This window comes from Hemiscyllium ocellatum, chromosome 9 (assembly GCF_020745735.1).
Source record: "Hemiscyllium ocellatum isolate sHemOce1 chromosome 9, sHemOce1.pat.X.cur, whole genome shotgun sequence".
NCBI classification, from domain to species: Eukaryota; Metazoa; Chordata; class Chondrichthyes; order Orectolobiformes; family Hemiscylliidae; genus Hemiscyllium; species Hemiscyllium ocellatum.
The window spans coordinates 29,616,908-29,632,880 of record NC_083409.1 but is presented as its reverse complement, the minus strand read 5'-3'; the positions used below and the strand labels follow the sequence as shown (position 1 = coordinate 29,632,880).

The following is a 15,973-nucleotide window of genomic DNA, read 5'->3' as shown; positions in this document are numbered from 1 at the left end:
CAGTGGTCGGCACAACATCGTGGGCTGAAGGGCCTGTTCTGTACTGTACTGTTCTATGTTCTATCAACCTCTTAAAAAATGAAATCACACAACTGTTGTCTAACAATTTACTGACTCCTTTTATACAAACTGCCGCAATCCTAAATCATGGTTAAGTAGATTCTGAAACTATAATAAAGTTTTCCAGAGAAGACAATATTTGTTTGTTTCCTAACATTTAACGAAACATACACTACATTGAAAGATGAAGGTATTTCATAGTTCTACTCTTTTTGCCACTCTTTCTCAGTCACTAAAGCAATATGCCCATAACTGCATGACAAAAAAATTTCTATTCAACAATTTGAATTTCTTCTCTCAAAGAGTAGTGAATCTATCGAATTCTCTACTGCAGAGGGCTGTCAAGTCTAGATTATTAAGTTTATTCAAAGCTAAGATAAACAGATTTTTCATCAGAAATGGAATCAGGGATTGTGGAGAAAAGGCAGGAAAGTGGAATTAAGGGTTATCAGATCAGATGCAATCTCATCAAATGGCAGAGCAGTCACAATGGGCTGAGTGGCTGACTTAATTATTGAGTGTACCCTTTGTGTATTACGCATCATAATTAAGCATCCTCAGCATGGTTCTCTCTCGTTTGGATGTCAAGGAGGAACAGCAAAACAACAGCAGAGGCAGTTTGAATTCTGAATTATTGGCTTTTTTAAGGTCTTCTGCCTTTCTGAGCGTTATCAATGAATTTTAATGATGTAAATTTTCAGCTTGCAGCTGCTATTCCACCAGCCAGCAAAGGCATCTAATACAGTCACAGTACATACTTTCACATCACAATCCCACTTCTTAAAGATAGGTAACAACACAGGTGAGGTCCCGGGAGGTATGAGGGTACTGAATGTTGTGGCCTTATTCAAGAAGGGCTGCAAAGATGAACCTGGAAACTAAAGACCAGTAAACCTGTGTGGCATATAAATTGCTTGAGAAGATTCTGAGAGATTAGATATAGGTGCATTTGGAAAGAAAGGGTTTGATTAGGACTAGTCAATATGGCTTTGTGTGGGAGCTAATGCCTCACAAAATTATTAGAATTCTGTGATGAAGTGATCAGGAAGGTTGGCGAGGTCAGGGTATAGACCCAGTCTATATGGATTTCAGTAAGGCCTTTGATGACGTTCCATTTGATAGATTGCTCAAGAAGGTTGGATCGCGTGGAAGCCAGGGCAAGCTGGCAAACTGGGTACACAATTGGCTTGATGGCAGGAAGCAGAGGGTAATAGTGGAAGGATGTTTGGTGGATTGGAGGCCTGTGACTAGTGGAGTGCCTCAAGGGTCAGAGCTGGACCCATTACTGTTTGTTAGCTAAATTAATAATTTGGATGAGAATGTACAGGGCATGATTAGGAAGTTTGCGATGACACGAAAATAGGAAGTAATGTGAACAGTGAGGAAGGTTGTCAGAAATTGCAGCATGACCTTGATCAGGTGGGAAAGTGAGCCAAAAATTGGCAAATGGAGTTTAATATACATAATTGTGAGGTCCTGAATATTGGAAAGTCAAATCAAGGTAGGAGTTTCATGGTGAATGGTAGGGCCTTAAGGAGTGTACTGGAACAGAGTGACGTTGAAGTTCAGGTTCACCATTCTCTGCAAGTCACAGGTAGACAAGACAGCAAAGCAGGCTTTTGGTACAGTGGCCTTCATCAGTCAGCGCACTAAGTATAGAAATTGAGAAGTTATGTTGTACTTGTACAGAACTTTGGTGAAGCCACACTTGAAGTATTGTGTTCAATTTTGGTTACCTTGTTATCAGAAGGGTGTTATTAAAAGAGTGCAGAAGAAATTTAGAAGGATGTTGCCTGAACTCAATGGCTTGAGTCTTACAGACATGTTGGACAAGCTAGGACTTTCTTCTTTAGAGTTGAGGAGAAACCTTATTGAGATGTATAAAATCATGAGTGGCATGGATAGGGGTGAATGCACTCAGGCTTTTTCCCAGGGTTGGGGAATGAAGGACTACAGGGAATCAGTTTAAGGCTAGAGGGGTAAGAATAAAAGGGAACCTGATGGGCATATGTCTATACACAGAAGGTGTTACACATATGGAATGAGCTGCCAGCAGAAGTGGTTGAGACAGGCACATTAACAACATTTAAAAAGCATTTGGACAAATACACAAACAGTAAAGATTTAGAAGGATATAGGACAAGTGCAAGGAAATGGGAGTTAACAGCAGGGATCATAATACAGCCACAACTAGGAAGACACTCTGAAATTCCAACTGTTTTGTTCACTTGAAGATAAAGTTGTAGCATGTGCAAAATGCATTCACGCACAATTTTATACGCTAATGTTAAATAAGGGGAAGTTTGCTCCAGGGACTTTCTATCAACAGCTGCAAAGACCAAGCATTGAGGTTTTCAAATACTGTCTTGAGAAATATATTCACGTCAATCCATAACAGTCTCTTCTAGATACTGCACAGATCTTCAGACCACAAACCAGTTCTGCATTTTAAAATAAACCATCTGTTCCATGAATCAGATCTTAAGTATCACTGGTCACATTTCTGAAAATGAAGGATGCAACTTTTACAATTTGATTGCTTTCAATTATACAATAGCAGCCCTCCTTCAGTTTGTTTATGCAGATTGCCACTCCAGCACTATATTTTTTCTCAATGAAGGAGCTCAGCATTTTTGAGAGGAGATTCCAATCCAGAGTCACTCAGAAATGTGGAACCATATTTCCATTCTGACAGTTCTTTTGACAGCAAAACTATTACAGAAAAGCAAACCACCCCCCTTTTTACAGCAGCCAGCTGCTGTATTCCAAAATTTAAAGTCCTCACAACCACTTAGACAGCTGCTGTGAAACCGTTAAGTGTGATGTTAACGTGCCGAGAGGATGTGCTGCCACAAGAGTAGGGGGATAGGTTGCCAGGTTAATAAGATGTCAGAATGCCAGCTAATTAGGGTGCCAGTTGGGTACATGCAGCAAAATTTCAGGTAAGTCATGTTAAATGGGAGAAATTGAGGCCAGCAGAATGCAGTAGAGGTTGGTGCTGGGTTCAGGGGTCGGGGCTCAGTTCAGTGGCAGCACAGGTCATGCCAGGGACAGGGTCTAAAAGGAGTTTGGAGAAAACACAGTGGGGGGTATGTTAGCTAGATGTGGAGTTAGTTTAACAGTCACTCAGGAGTCAGATTGTGTCAGTGGCTGCCAATCTTTTGAAACATAAAGTTCACCTTTTCAACTTATGTGCAATTCAGGATTTATCCAGAGGAAAACAGAGAATAAACAGTTTATTGTTAATGCCACATAAATATAAAACCAAGTACATCCAGTTATTAATTTTGTCCTTTATTCATTGAGGCTTAATGTGACACCTGTGACTGCACATCACCAGCCGGTGCCTGGAAGTCTGGGTTCTAGTTCGAGACTGCAAGTTATATACAGTCCATCAAATAGCTGTGAGGCAGGTGAGATACTTGACCCTGACTATCTTCATTTGGGAGAATGCTGTCCCACTGACGCATGTATAAGCATTCACCCTAAAAGCACTGGATAACAGGAGTGGGCATTTTTCTGTTTATGAGACCCCTGAAATCAAATTTCCTTGACTGGACTTTCAGCTCAATATTTTATTTCGTAATTATTCTCACATTTACTTTGTAAATAAACATCTGATGGAATGTGGTAGCAAGCACACCAAGATCTACTTAAAGGAATGCATTTGAGACAAAAATTATATTGCTCCTAATTCTGAAATGGTCTGAATTCCTCAAGTACGTACAGAAATTTTCTTTTTCTTTTCTTTGACTTTTCTACTATTTTCTCCAGACTTGGAAATACTTTATGTTTTATTTGGGAGGACCACAGACTAATTTCAATTTTAATGCATAGATAGCACTAATCATATGTGCTAAGTGTCTGCCTTTTCACAGTTCAGTTACTTCAGTTTAATGCTGTCTCATCCCCCACCTGCATCTCCATCAGCTTCCCAGCTACATTACCCCGAGCCCACCCCCATTCTCCTATTTATCTCTCAGCCCCCTTCCACACTCCCCTCCCCACCCCAGATTCCTGGTGGAGACCTTATGCCCGAAATGCCAACTCTCCTGCTCTTCAAATGTTGCTTGACCTGCTGCGCTTTTCCAGCACCACACTTGTCGACTCTGACTCTCAAACATCTGCAGTTCTCACTTTCTCTCAGTGTCTGTCAGAAAGTCAGGCAACGAAGTATTGTTTGATAACTCATTGCCCATCTCACTCATTCATTTCAGAAAACTGACAATTTCAGGCATCAGAGATTAATAAATCTTTGCAAGGCCTTCCCTGGACTTAACCAATCAACACTTCAACATGGAGAATTATTTCACCATAGATGGCATCAAGTTTATCGAGGAAGGGTTCAAACAAGCAGTGCTTAAGGGCTCTAGCTCAAATCAAGTTTACAACCTGAGCAATAACTTTGCTCCCAAATTTTTACTGGTGGATTATACTGTGGTAACTGAAGAAGATAATTTCTGCAAAATGCAACAAAGGCAAGCTTAGCTAGTGCACTATAATGGAAATCAGTTTCTTAACCAGTGTCTTTTGCAACCACTTATCTTTTGAATTCATTGTAGATATCCTGACCCTTTGCTATCTTACAAGGGGGAAAAGGGTAGGAAAATCTTCTTGTGTTTATCAGGGCATTTTTAAGGACATAGCTAATTAACTGAATTGTGTCAGTTATGTCAATAGATACAGCAATCTGTAGTGAGAAGTATTCACAGTTCTTTACGTCCTGTTGGAGTTGCTGAAACACGTTTTCAGACAAAGTAATTCATCTTATTGTTGTGGGAATATCAAGTGACATGGTCTGGATTGTTGTTCTTAATGTCTTGGAATAAGAGTCAATGGCCACAGTCTTTGCTTCTTTAATTACTTCACCATCCATGAATCATTTGCTTTGCCAGATGATGGCAAAAGCAAAATGATGCTTCAGAAAAGGCCTGAACTTGCTTGTTGATTCAACAAAAATTACTACTGAGCTTTCAAAATGATCTTGAATTCATCAATTCTTAGCCCAAAAGCTATGCTTGACTTTACTGTGCATTGTTATGTGCCACTGTTCCAAATTCTCCTTGTCACTTATTGATATACTTTGGTGACATACAAAAGAAACCTTTTTTACAATGTAAACAAAATTAATCTTTCCATGGCATAATTCTTTTCTTTTTAGATGATCCAGGTAAATCACTCATCATTATTGATTCAGTTCATTACACCACTCTGCTGCCGGTCACATTGCAAGTAGGCCTCTGAATCAACATCTCGGAAACAACAGAATGTCACTGGCTGCTTTTGAGTATGGAGTCACAGGAGATCAGCTCTGTGGCTATGATATGTTTTTGAGGCCCCTGCTTGGCTTGCATTGTTCAGATATTCTAAGTGGGGCATGACAGTATTCCCTGTAATTTGTCTTCATCCTGACCGTACTTATTAGGTAAACAGCTGAAGAAAAAAAACTGCAGGTGGAAAAAGGATTGGTAGAGGTATGGGACTAACTGTGTTGCTCTTGCAGCACGTTCACACGGACGCAATGGGCTGAGTAACTTTCTATTTCTAGTTGTTTAATATACTGGTTTAGCGCATCAATCCCTCGCATATTTCTTGCTCATTTGTTTACAGTGCCACCACAAAAAAAAACACTTTACTCTGCAACGATAGTCCATCTAGACCAAATAAGCACAATGCAACAAGCTGGTAAACCCGGTTAAGCACTTGTAATTTTCTCTAGCTACGCAGCTTGTAAAAGCAGAAGTCATGCAACAACATAACAATGAACATGTGTGCAGAAAAAAAGTATGGTTGGGCGCTAAGATCAACAGTCAGAAACGAGCTTGGCAAGGGATCGCGGGCAGGCGGAGAGTTTGAGTAACAGAGACTCTGCAATAGACCCTTTGATCACAGACTATATGCTGGAGATCACAGGACTACATATTAATTATCTAACTTTTCCTGAGTAACAATTTTACTTATTCTAATAGGAAACCTGTGAAGTCTTTGATTTACTGGGGACTTTTGGAGGGTTTTAGATGCAGAGGAATTGCACAATATAAAATTCAATTTCCATTTTTCATTTGGACTTTCTACAATGGGGATTCCGCAGAATTCCCATTGCAGAAAATTCAAATAAAAAACGGAAATTCAAATGAAAAATGGAAATGGGGATTCCACAGAATTCCCAGATGCAACTCCAGTTTACACTGAAATAATGACTGATCAATGGAAAATCCAGACCATTATTTGTTGATCTGAATGTTTCCAAAACAAGCTTTAATATCATCCCCAAAAAAATCAAAAAACGTCCAGCCAAGATTCTGTCAATGTTACTCTTAATAAGTTACCAGCAGAAGTAGGCAACAAGTTCAGGATCTGTCTGGCTGAGAAAAAACATTCATCCAATTAACACCAACTTGCGTCACATTAATAAATGGAATAGAACTCAATTTCGGTTTACCAACTAACATCGAATGAAGTTCTCAAAAAGAACAATGTGGTATAGCACAGATTATCAGTTCGAGTAAAAAATGAGGTCTGCAGATGCTGGAGATCACAGCTGCAAATGTGTTGCTCGAAACGTCGAATTCTCTATTCCTGAGATGCTGCCTAACCTGCTGTGCTTTGACCAGCAACACATTTGCAGCACAGATTATCAGTTCAAAAACATCCAAAAATATTCTGAAACTAGCAATTATATCTAATTATTTTATCTCCCCAACTTAGTTCATGTTTCAACAGACAAATTTCATGCTACAACCCATGAAAAATGTTAACACTGTACATGGCCAAAACATACCTCCATGGCAGAAGACCTTCCATCAGCTCACAGATGTAAATCGGACAATGGTGCACAATGTATACGTGTAGCTTGCAAGCTGGTCAGCACACAAAAGAGAAACTAATGCACTTCATCGAGGAAAAGCAAGGCACAGCAGATCCTATTATTAAGTCTGAACATTGGTGTCTACCAATCACAAATATGCACAAATTGTAAGTCCAGTGTTTGCACACTTTTACACCTCAAATGGTCTGGTGCTGGGCAGAGTGCAGCACTGCATTAATAGGCTCAAACAATATAATCAAGGGAATATAACTAAGTACAAAGATAGGACAGCAGAAGACTTCAACAGGGCTCCAGTATCGTCCAGCCTCATGCATCTCTGCAAACAATATAATTTGTTTTATTCATTTGCAGTGATGTAAAGAAGCTCTTGGCAAAGCCAGAATTTATTGTCTACCCTTAATTGACAAAGGTGGTGATAAGCCACAATCTTAACATCTCTGAGCACATTACTTACTCTTACATCTTTTCCATCTCCATGCTGTCCTCTTCACATGCAGCCAGAAATAACGTTTGTCTGTACCATACTTGCAAAGCATCTATACGCTAAGCAATAATTGAGCACTCAGTCACTAAACTGCACTGCATCGAGCAATTGATTGCCACATGCATAACAGATGGCTCAACAGGATTTAATACTTCTTCAGCAAAAGTCAAACACATCATCCCCATATACTAACTATAAGACAATAATTCATAGAAGCAGAAGTAGGCCATTTAGTCCACTGAACCTGCTTTACTATGCAATAAAATCATAGTAGATATGACAATCCTCAACTTCACTTTCCTACCTTTTCCACATAACCCTCGATTCCTGACTCAGTAAAAATCTGATGAAGGGCTTATGCCCGAAACGTCGAATTTCCTATTCCTTGGATGCTGCCTAACCTGCTGTGCTTTAACCAGCAACACATTTTCAGTAAAAATCTGCCCATCTCGGCCTTGAATAAACTTAACTCCTCAGTCCCAACAGCCCTCTGCAGTGAAGAATTTCAAAAATTCACTACCTACAGAGATTAAAAAACCCTACTCATGTTGGTCTCAACTGTGGTCCCTTGTTCTGCCCTTCTGGTCCTTGACTCTCCCACAAGGGGAAACAACTGTTCCACACTTACTGCATCAAGTCCCTAAACATTTTGTATTTCAATAAGGTTGCCTCTCATCCCTTTAAATTCAAATGAGTGTAGGTCCAGCTGACTCAACATCTCCTCATAAGCTAGCCCCTCCATACTTCGTATCAGTCCAGTGAACCTTTAGTGGACTGCCTCCAATGCCAGTACATCTTTAACAGACTCGCAGTTATTTTGAATTTTAAATTTCAATTTTCAACATTTTGATCCAAGTACGATTGTCAGGATCACAACAGTCAGTAAAGAACTATTTGATATTAACAATACACTTAACAAATTGAAATCTTGTCCATCAGTGCCATTAAATCCTATTCTATTGGTGTACAGCTCCAGATGACCTTCAATTTTGAATAAATATAATCAGATTCTGCAGTATCCGAAGATATTATTCAACAACATTTAGTAATTTACAAAACCCATACCAAAATCCCTGGCTTTTCATACAGTAAGCCATGTAATGGGATTTAGGATTTTCCCAACAATAACAAAACATCACTGTTGTTCTGCATCAAATCAGAATCAACATGGTGGTAGTTTTCTGAAAATCACTCAAATCAAGATTTTATCCTCTAAACTTAGGTCTATTTGGCAGGCATTTTGAGCAAACAAATAGCAGAAAGATTTACATCTGGTCTTGGTTTATGCCTTGCCGCTCTCAATAAGCTTGAAATACTTGATACAACAATGCTAACCTACAAAACAAAGTACTGGAGACATTCAGAAGAGTCAGCACCAACTGTTGACAAAGTGAATGGGAGTCAACATTTCATAGACCGTTAATCGGAACTTTGTTCGTTGCTGCCTTGTCTGCTCACTTCAGATGCTCAATTTTCTGTGGTGCATTTCTGCTCAAACTCAAATATCCAATAACTGACCTTATTTGCATTTATAATAATTAATCCATCAGCAATTTTCACATACCTGTGCCTAAGCTGATGTCTTCAATTGGATTATCAAATTAACTGGATTTAAAAATGCTGAACTATAAATTGACATTTAACTTCATTTTTTTGTCAGCTCTCTTCCATGTTGATAAAATTCCATCTTCAAGAGAACAAACTTGACACTCTGAGTTAACTGTGTCAGCATTATCCAGTGACCATCCTTCTGCATGTTTACAACCCCACTGCCCTGCAGCCAACCCAAACAACCCCACCATCCTGTGGCCAACCATTTCACACCATCTCCCACTCCACCAAGAACATGCAAGTCCTGGGCTGCCTCCACTGTCAAATCGAAGCCAGCCAACAACTGGCGGAAGAACACCTCATCTTCCACCTCAGGACCCTTCAACCACACGATATCAACTTCATTAATTTCCAAATCTACCCTCAACCAACCTAATCGCAGATCCAACCCTCCAACTTGGCACCGCACTCTTGACCTGTCCATCTTCCTTCCACCTATCTAGGCCATTCTCCCCACTGACATATCACAATCAGCCCCCACCTACACTGACCTATCACCTCCCAATGACCTTCCCTAGGCCAGCCCCTACCCTCCTATTTATCTCTCAGCTCCCTTCCACCCCCACATTCCTGGCCACAAATATAAAGGAGGATAGTAAAAGCTTTTTTAGGTATGTGAAAGGAAAAAAAATGGTTAAGACTAAAATTGGGCCTTTGAAGACAGAAACAGGTGAATATATTACAGGGAACAAAGAAATGGCAGAAGAGTTGAATTGGTACTTCAGATCTGTGTTCACTGGGGAAAACACAAGCAACCTCTCAGAGGTAATAGTGGCTGAAGGACCTGAACTGAAGGGAATTTATATTTGCCAGGAAATGGTGTTGGAGAGACTGTTAGGTCTGAAGGCTGATAAGTCCCTGGGACCTGATGGTCTACATCCCAGGGTACTGAAGGAGGTGGCTCTAGAAATCGTGGATGCATTGGTGATCATTTTCCAATGTTCTATAGATTCAGGATCAGTTCCTGTGGATTGGAGGGTGGCTAATGTTGTCCCACTTTTTAAGAAAGGAGGGAGAAAGAAAGCAGGGAATTATCGACCAGTTAGTCTGACCTCAGTGGTGGGAAAGATGCTGGAGTCAATTATAAAGGATGAAATTACAACACATCTGGATAACAGTAACAGGATAGGTCAGAGTCAGCATGAATTTATGAAGGGGAAATCACGCTTGACTAATCTTCTGGAATGTTTTGAGGATGTAACTCTGAAGATGGACAAGGGAGATCCAGTAGATGTAGGACTTTCAGAAAGCCTTTGATAAAGTCCCACATAGGAGGTTAGTGAGCAAAATTAGGGTGCTTGATACTGGGGGCAAAATACTGGCAGGTTGAAAATTGATTGGCTGATAGGAAATAAAGAGTAGTGACAAATGGCTCCCTTTCGGAATGGCAGGCGGTGACCAGTGCTGGGACCCCAGCTTTTCATAATATACATTAATGCTGTAGATAATGGTATTAAAAGTAATATTGGCAAATTTGACGATGATGCAAAGCTGGGTGGCAATGTGAAATGTGAGGAGGATGTCAGGAGATTACAAGGTGACCTGGACAGGCTAGGTGAGTGGACAGATGCATGGCAGATGCAGTTTAATGGGATAAATGTGTGGTTGAGTAAAAAGTGAGGTCTGCAGATGCTGGAGATAAGATCTGAAAATGTGTTGCTGGTTAAAGCACAGCAGGTTAGGCAACATTCAAGGAACAGGAAATTCGACGTTTCGGGCCAGAACCCTTCATCAGGAAGTCCTGATGAAGGGCTCTGGCCCGAAACGTCGAATTTCCTGTTCCTTGGATGCTGCCTAACCTGCTGTGCTTTAACCAGCAACACATTTTCAGCTCATAAATGTGTGGTTATCCACTTTGATAGCAAGAACAGGAAGGCAGATTACTACCTAAATGGAGTCAAATTAGGTAAAGGGGCAGTACAAGATCTAGGTGTTCGTGTACATCAGTCAATGAGAGCAAGCATGCAGGTACAGCAGGCAGTGAAGAAAGCTAATAGCATGCTGGCCTTCATAACAATAGGAATGGAGTATGGAAGCAAAGAAGTTCTTCTGCAGCTGTACAGGGCCCTGGTGAGACTGCACCTGGAATATTGTGTGCAGTTTTGGTCTCCAAATTTGAGGAAAGACATTCTGGCTATTGAGGGAGTGCAGCATAGGCTCACGAGGTCAATTCCCAGAATGGCGGGACTGTCTTAATTTGAAAGGTTGGAGCGACTGGGCTTGTATACCCTTAAGTTTAGAAGGCTGAGAGAGGATCTAATTGAGACATATAAAATTATTAAAGGATTGGACACTCTAAAGGCAGGAAGTATGTTTCCGCTGATGGGTGAGTCCTGAACCAGAGGACACAGTTTAAAAATAAGGGGTAGGCCATTGAGAACAGAGTTATGGAGAAACTTCATCACCCAGAGTGTGGCGGGTGTGTGGAATGCTCTGCCCCAGAAGGCTGTGGAGGCCAAGTCTCTGAATACTTTCAAGAAAGAGTTGGATAGAGCTCTTAAGGATAGTGGAATCAAGGGTTATGGGGATAAGGCAGGAACAGGATACTGATTGAGGATGATCAGCCATGATCATAATGAATGATGGCGTTGGCTCGAAGGGCAGAATGGCCTACTCCTGCACCTATTGTCTATTTATGCCTGAGACTGGTCCTGATCCACAGATGACACCAGACCTGCTGTGCTTTTCCAGCACCACACTTTTCGACTTCAATCTTCAGCATCTACAGTCCTCACTTTTTCTTAGCATTGAATGTCAATCATAAAAAGACAGAGAACTTTGGAAATATTCAGCATTTCTTGCAGCATATATAAAGGGAAAGAGTCAACATTTCAAATTGCTGACTCTTTTAACTGAACTGTGGCTCCTGAATACCACAGACAATGCTCATGGAAAACCCTCTACTGCATCCTTGGTACATTTATTTTTTTAAAAATTGAAAAGCAGAGTAACGTTGCTGCTGCAACTCTCAAATCTCTGTTTCGATCACATACAGTCATAGAGATGTACAGCAGAGAAACAGACCTTTCAGTCCACCCGTCCGTGCCGACCAGATATCCTCACTTACTCTCGTCCGATTTACCAGCACTTGGCCCATATCCCTCCAAACCCTTCCTATTCATGTACCCATCTAGATGCCTTTTAAATGTTGTAATTGTACCAGCCTCCACCACTTCCTTTGGCAGCTCATTCCATACACGTACCACCCTCTGTGTGAAAAAGTGCGTTCTATTATATTTCACAACAAAGCTTGTAAGATGTCTTCTTTTGTACTCAACCACAATTTCAGCACGGTAGGTAAAAACAAGGACTGCAGACACTGGAAAGCCAAGTCTGGATTAGAGTGGTGCTGGAAAAGCACAGCAGGTCAGGCAGCATCCAAGGAGAGGAAAATTGATGTTTTGGGCAAAAGCCCTTCATCAGGAATACAGGCAGGGAGCCGGCAGGATGGAGAGAGAAACGAGAGGGGGGTGGGGAGAAAGTAACAGAGTATAATAGATGAATGGAGATGGGGAATGGAGGTGATAGATCAGAGAGGTGGGTGGAGTGGATAGGTAGAAAGGAAGATAGGTAGGTAGGACAGGTTGGTGCTGAGCTGGAAGGTTGGAGCTGGGGTAGGGTGGGGGGAGGGGAAATGAGGAAACTTGTGAAGTCCACATTGATGCCCTGGGGTTGAAGTGCTCCGAGGCAGAAGATGAGGCGTTCTTCCTCCAGGCATCGCGCGTTGAGGGAGCGGAGGTGAAAGAGGCCCAAGACCTGCATGTCCTCGGCAGAGTGGGAGGGGGGAGTTGAAATGTTGGGCCACAGGGCGGTGGGGTTGATTGATGCAGATGTCCTGGAGATGTTCCCTAAAGCGCTCTGTGAGGAGGCACCCAGTCTCTCCCCAATGTAGAGGAGACTGCATCGGGAGCAACGGATACAATAAATTACATTGGTGGATGTGCAGGTAAAACGTTGATGGATGTGGAAGACTCTTTTGGGGCTTTGGATGGAGGTGAGGGAGGAGGTGTGGCCACACAGGTTTTGCAATTCCTGCGGTGGCAGGGGAGGGTGCCAGGAAGGGAGGGTGGGTTGTTGGTGGGCTTGGACCTGACCAGCTAGTCATGGAGGGAACAGTCTTTGCGGAAAGCGGAAAGGGCTGGGGAGGGAAATATACCCCTGGTGGTGGGGTCCATTTGGAGGTGGCAGAAATGTCAGTGGATGATGCAGTTTATGCGAAGGTTGATAGTGTAAGGTTAGCACCAGGGGGGTTCTGTCCTTGTTACAGTTGGATGGGTAGGGTTCGAGGGCAGAAGGGCGGGACATGGATGAGATGCATTGGAGGGCATCGTTAACCACGTGGGAAGGGAAATTGCAGTCTCTAAAGAAGGAGGCCATCTGCTGTGTTCTGTGGTGGAAGTGGGAGCAAATATGGTGGAGGCGGAGGAATTGGGAATACAGGATGGCATTTTTGCAGGAGGTGAGATGTAATCCAGGTAGCTGTGGGAGTCGGTGGGTTTGTAAGAAAATGTCAGTGTCAAGTCGGTCGTCATTAATGGAGATGGAGAGGTCCAAGAAGGGGAGGGAGGTGTCAGAGATGGTCCAGGTGAATTTAAGGTTGGGGTGGAATGTGTTGGTGAAGTTGATGAATTGCTCAACCTCTTTGCGGGAGCACAAGGTGGCGCTGATGCAGTCATCAATGTAGCGGAGGAAGAGGTGGGGAGTGATGCTGGTGTAACTAACGGAAGATGGACTGTTCTATGCAGCCAACAAAGAGACAGGCTGGGGCCCATACGGATGCCCTTGGCTATCCTGTTGGTCTGGAGGAAGTGGGAGGATTCGAAGGAGAAATTGTTAAGGGTGAGGACCAGTTCAGCCAAACGAATGAGAGTGTCAGTGGAAGGGGACTGTTGGGGATGTCGAGAGAGGAAGAAACAGATGGGTTGGAGGCCCTGGTCATGGCGGATGGAAGTGTAAAGAGATTGGAAGTCCATGGTGAAGATGAGGCATTGGGAGCCGGGGAAACAAAAGTCTTGGAGGAGGTGGAGGGTGTAGGTGGTGTCTCGGCCGTATGTGGGGAGTTCCTGGACTGGGGAGGATAGGACAGTGTCAACGTAGGTAGCGATGAGTTCAATTGGGAAGGAGCATGCTGAGACAATGGGTCGGCCAGGGTGGTTAGGCTTGTGGATCTCGGGAAGGAGGTAGAATCAGGCGGTGCAAGGTTCCCGAACTATCAGGTTGGAAGCTATGGGTGGAAGATCACTTGAGGTATGAGGTTCTTAATGGTCTGGGAGATGACAGTTTGGTGATGGGGGGTGGGGTCATGATCGGGGGGGCGGTAGGAGGACGTGTTTTCGAGTTGGCGTCTGGCTTCAGCAGTGTAGAGGTCAGTGCGCCAAATTACCACTGCACCTCCTTTGTCCGCTGGCTTGATGGTGAGGTCGGGATTGGAGCAGAGGGAGTGGAGGGTTGCAGGGACTTAAAAATAGTCAATATTTTTTGAAATTCATTTTGTTTAGCCTCACATTACTGAGCTAAAAAACTCTTGAAAAACATGTTATCCAGGTGAGTTTTTTTTAAAAAAGCCCTGTGAAATATTCTTGAGCAGTTAACTGGCTTTTATGGATCAAATGCTTTCATATCAGGTTACAATCCCTTCAATGGCTCAAAAAATACATGGAATCTCAGCACGATTACTATTATCAGATAATAGACGAACAAGTATAAATCAGTATGATTAAAATTGCTATTTCAGGATAACCCAAATAGGTTTGACAAAGTCACATCAACTCCTGAGAGGTGGAGTCAAAGCCAGCCTTCATGTATTTCGGTCAGATTTTGGATTTGAATTAATCTACACTTCTTTGTTCTCATTCTATACTTGTCAATAACACAAAGCTCTAAATTATCTACCACAAATCTTCTTCATGTCTGCATCATTTCAATCAGGAGCTGAAAAGAGTTAGCTTGTTAACATACTTTGGGTGTAGACCATTTGTCAGTATTGACAGATTTTTACAAATCTCTCTCTAATCTTGAAGAACACAGGTGCTACAAGAGACCATTCAGTCAATCTCGTCTTTTCAATTACATCATAACCAATCTGTATCTTAACATTATGTACTCTGATGCCTTGAACATATAGTTTGCTCATTTAAATCTTTCAAACAAGTTTTTTTTAGAAATGCCTGAATGAAAGTGGGTGTGAGAAACAACAGAATTCAGATTGGTGCAGCTGGCATAGCTTTTCCAAAGCAAGCATGAAGACACTTTATTGGAGGCACATGAGAAGGTTTGCTTCTAAAGGTTTCCCTTTGCAGCTGTCTAATTAGTTCACTTGACAGGGGAAAGGATACTACCCACTTGACCAAATCTAAAGCAGTTCTTTCTGCTGTTTCATTCCCTCTGGTTCTATTCAAATATGGAACAATCAATTAGAAATTCTTAAAACTACATTTGTTAGTGCTGGTTCACATTATTGTGAGATAGCAAACTACAACATTTTCAGCGACATTGAATGACGTTCTTTGCACATAAAAACTTGAACATTTTGCACAGACATGAGAGGATACAGAACTTATTCAGACTGAATTTGAAAATTCTCAGAATTGTCAATTAGTAATTCTCAGATGGTAAATGAAGCTATACTATCCCACCCAGAGCTCAGAACTAAACATTTTCTAAGTATATCAAGTAATCTATTCTCGCCCTGGACTCAAACCCACAAATCTTAAATAAACTACATCTGTTGTGTGCATTTTCCATTCCCACACTACTACATAGCTGTGACTTACCACCATGTGAAAATTAAACCAGCCATGTGTTAGGATGCAGCATTTAGAATAACACTACTGGGAGGGGGCGGGGGGTGAAATGTATAGATGCACCAGAGTTGGATTGTCATCATTCTCAGCCTGTTCTGGTGACATCACAACCAAAGACTGCAAAAGGAACCATCCCACTTTTTTTTTATTCATGTTTGTGGGATGCAGGCATTGCTGGCAGGCCAG

The 15,973-nt window shown here is 42.0% G+C and overlaps 1 protein-coding gene across 4 annotated transcripts in view; it reads right to left on the bottom strand.

Annotated features, from left to right (window-relative positions):
* Positions 1 to 15,973, bottom strand: part of rasal2 (RAS protein activator like 2) — a 410,016-nt gene that overhangs the window by 280,056 nt on the left and 113,987 nt on the right. The window contains exon 1 of one of the 4 annotated variants that reach the window (XM_060830108.1): positions 6,842 to 6,870. The exons of the other annotated variants lie outside the window; for them this stretch is intronic. The gene's annotated coding sequence lies outside the window, so the exon portion shown is untranslated. Of the gene's footprint in view, positions 1 to 6,841; positions 6,871 to 15,973 lie in introns of those variants that run through there. 4 annotated transcript variants of the gene reach the window in all.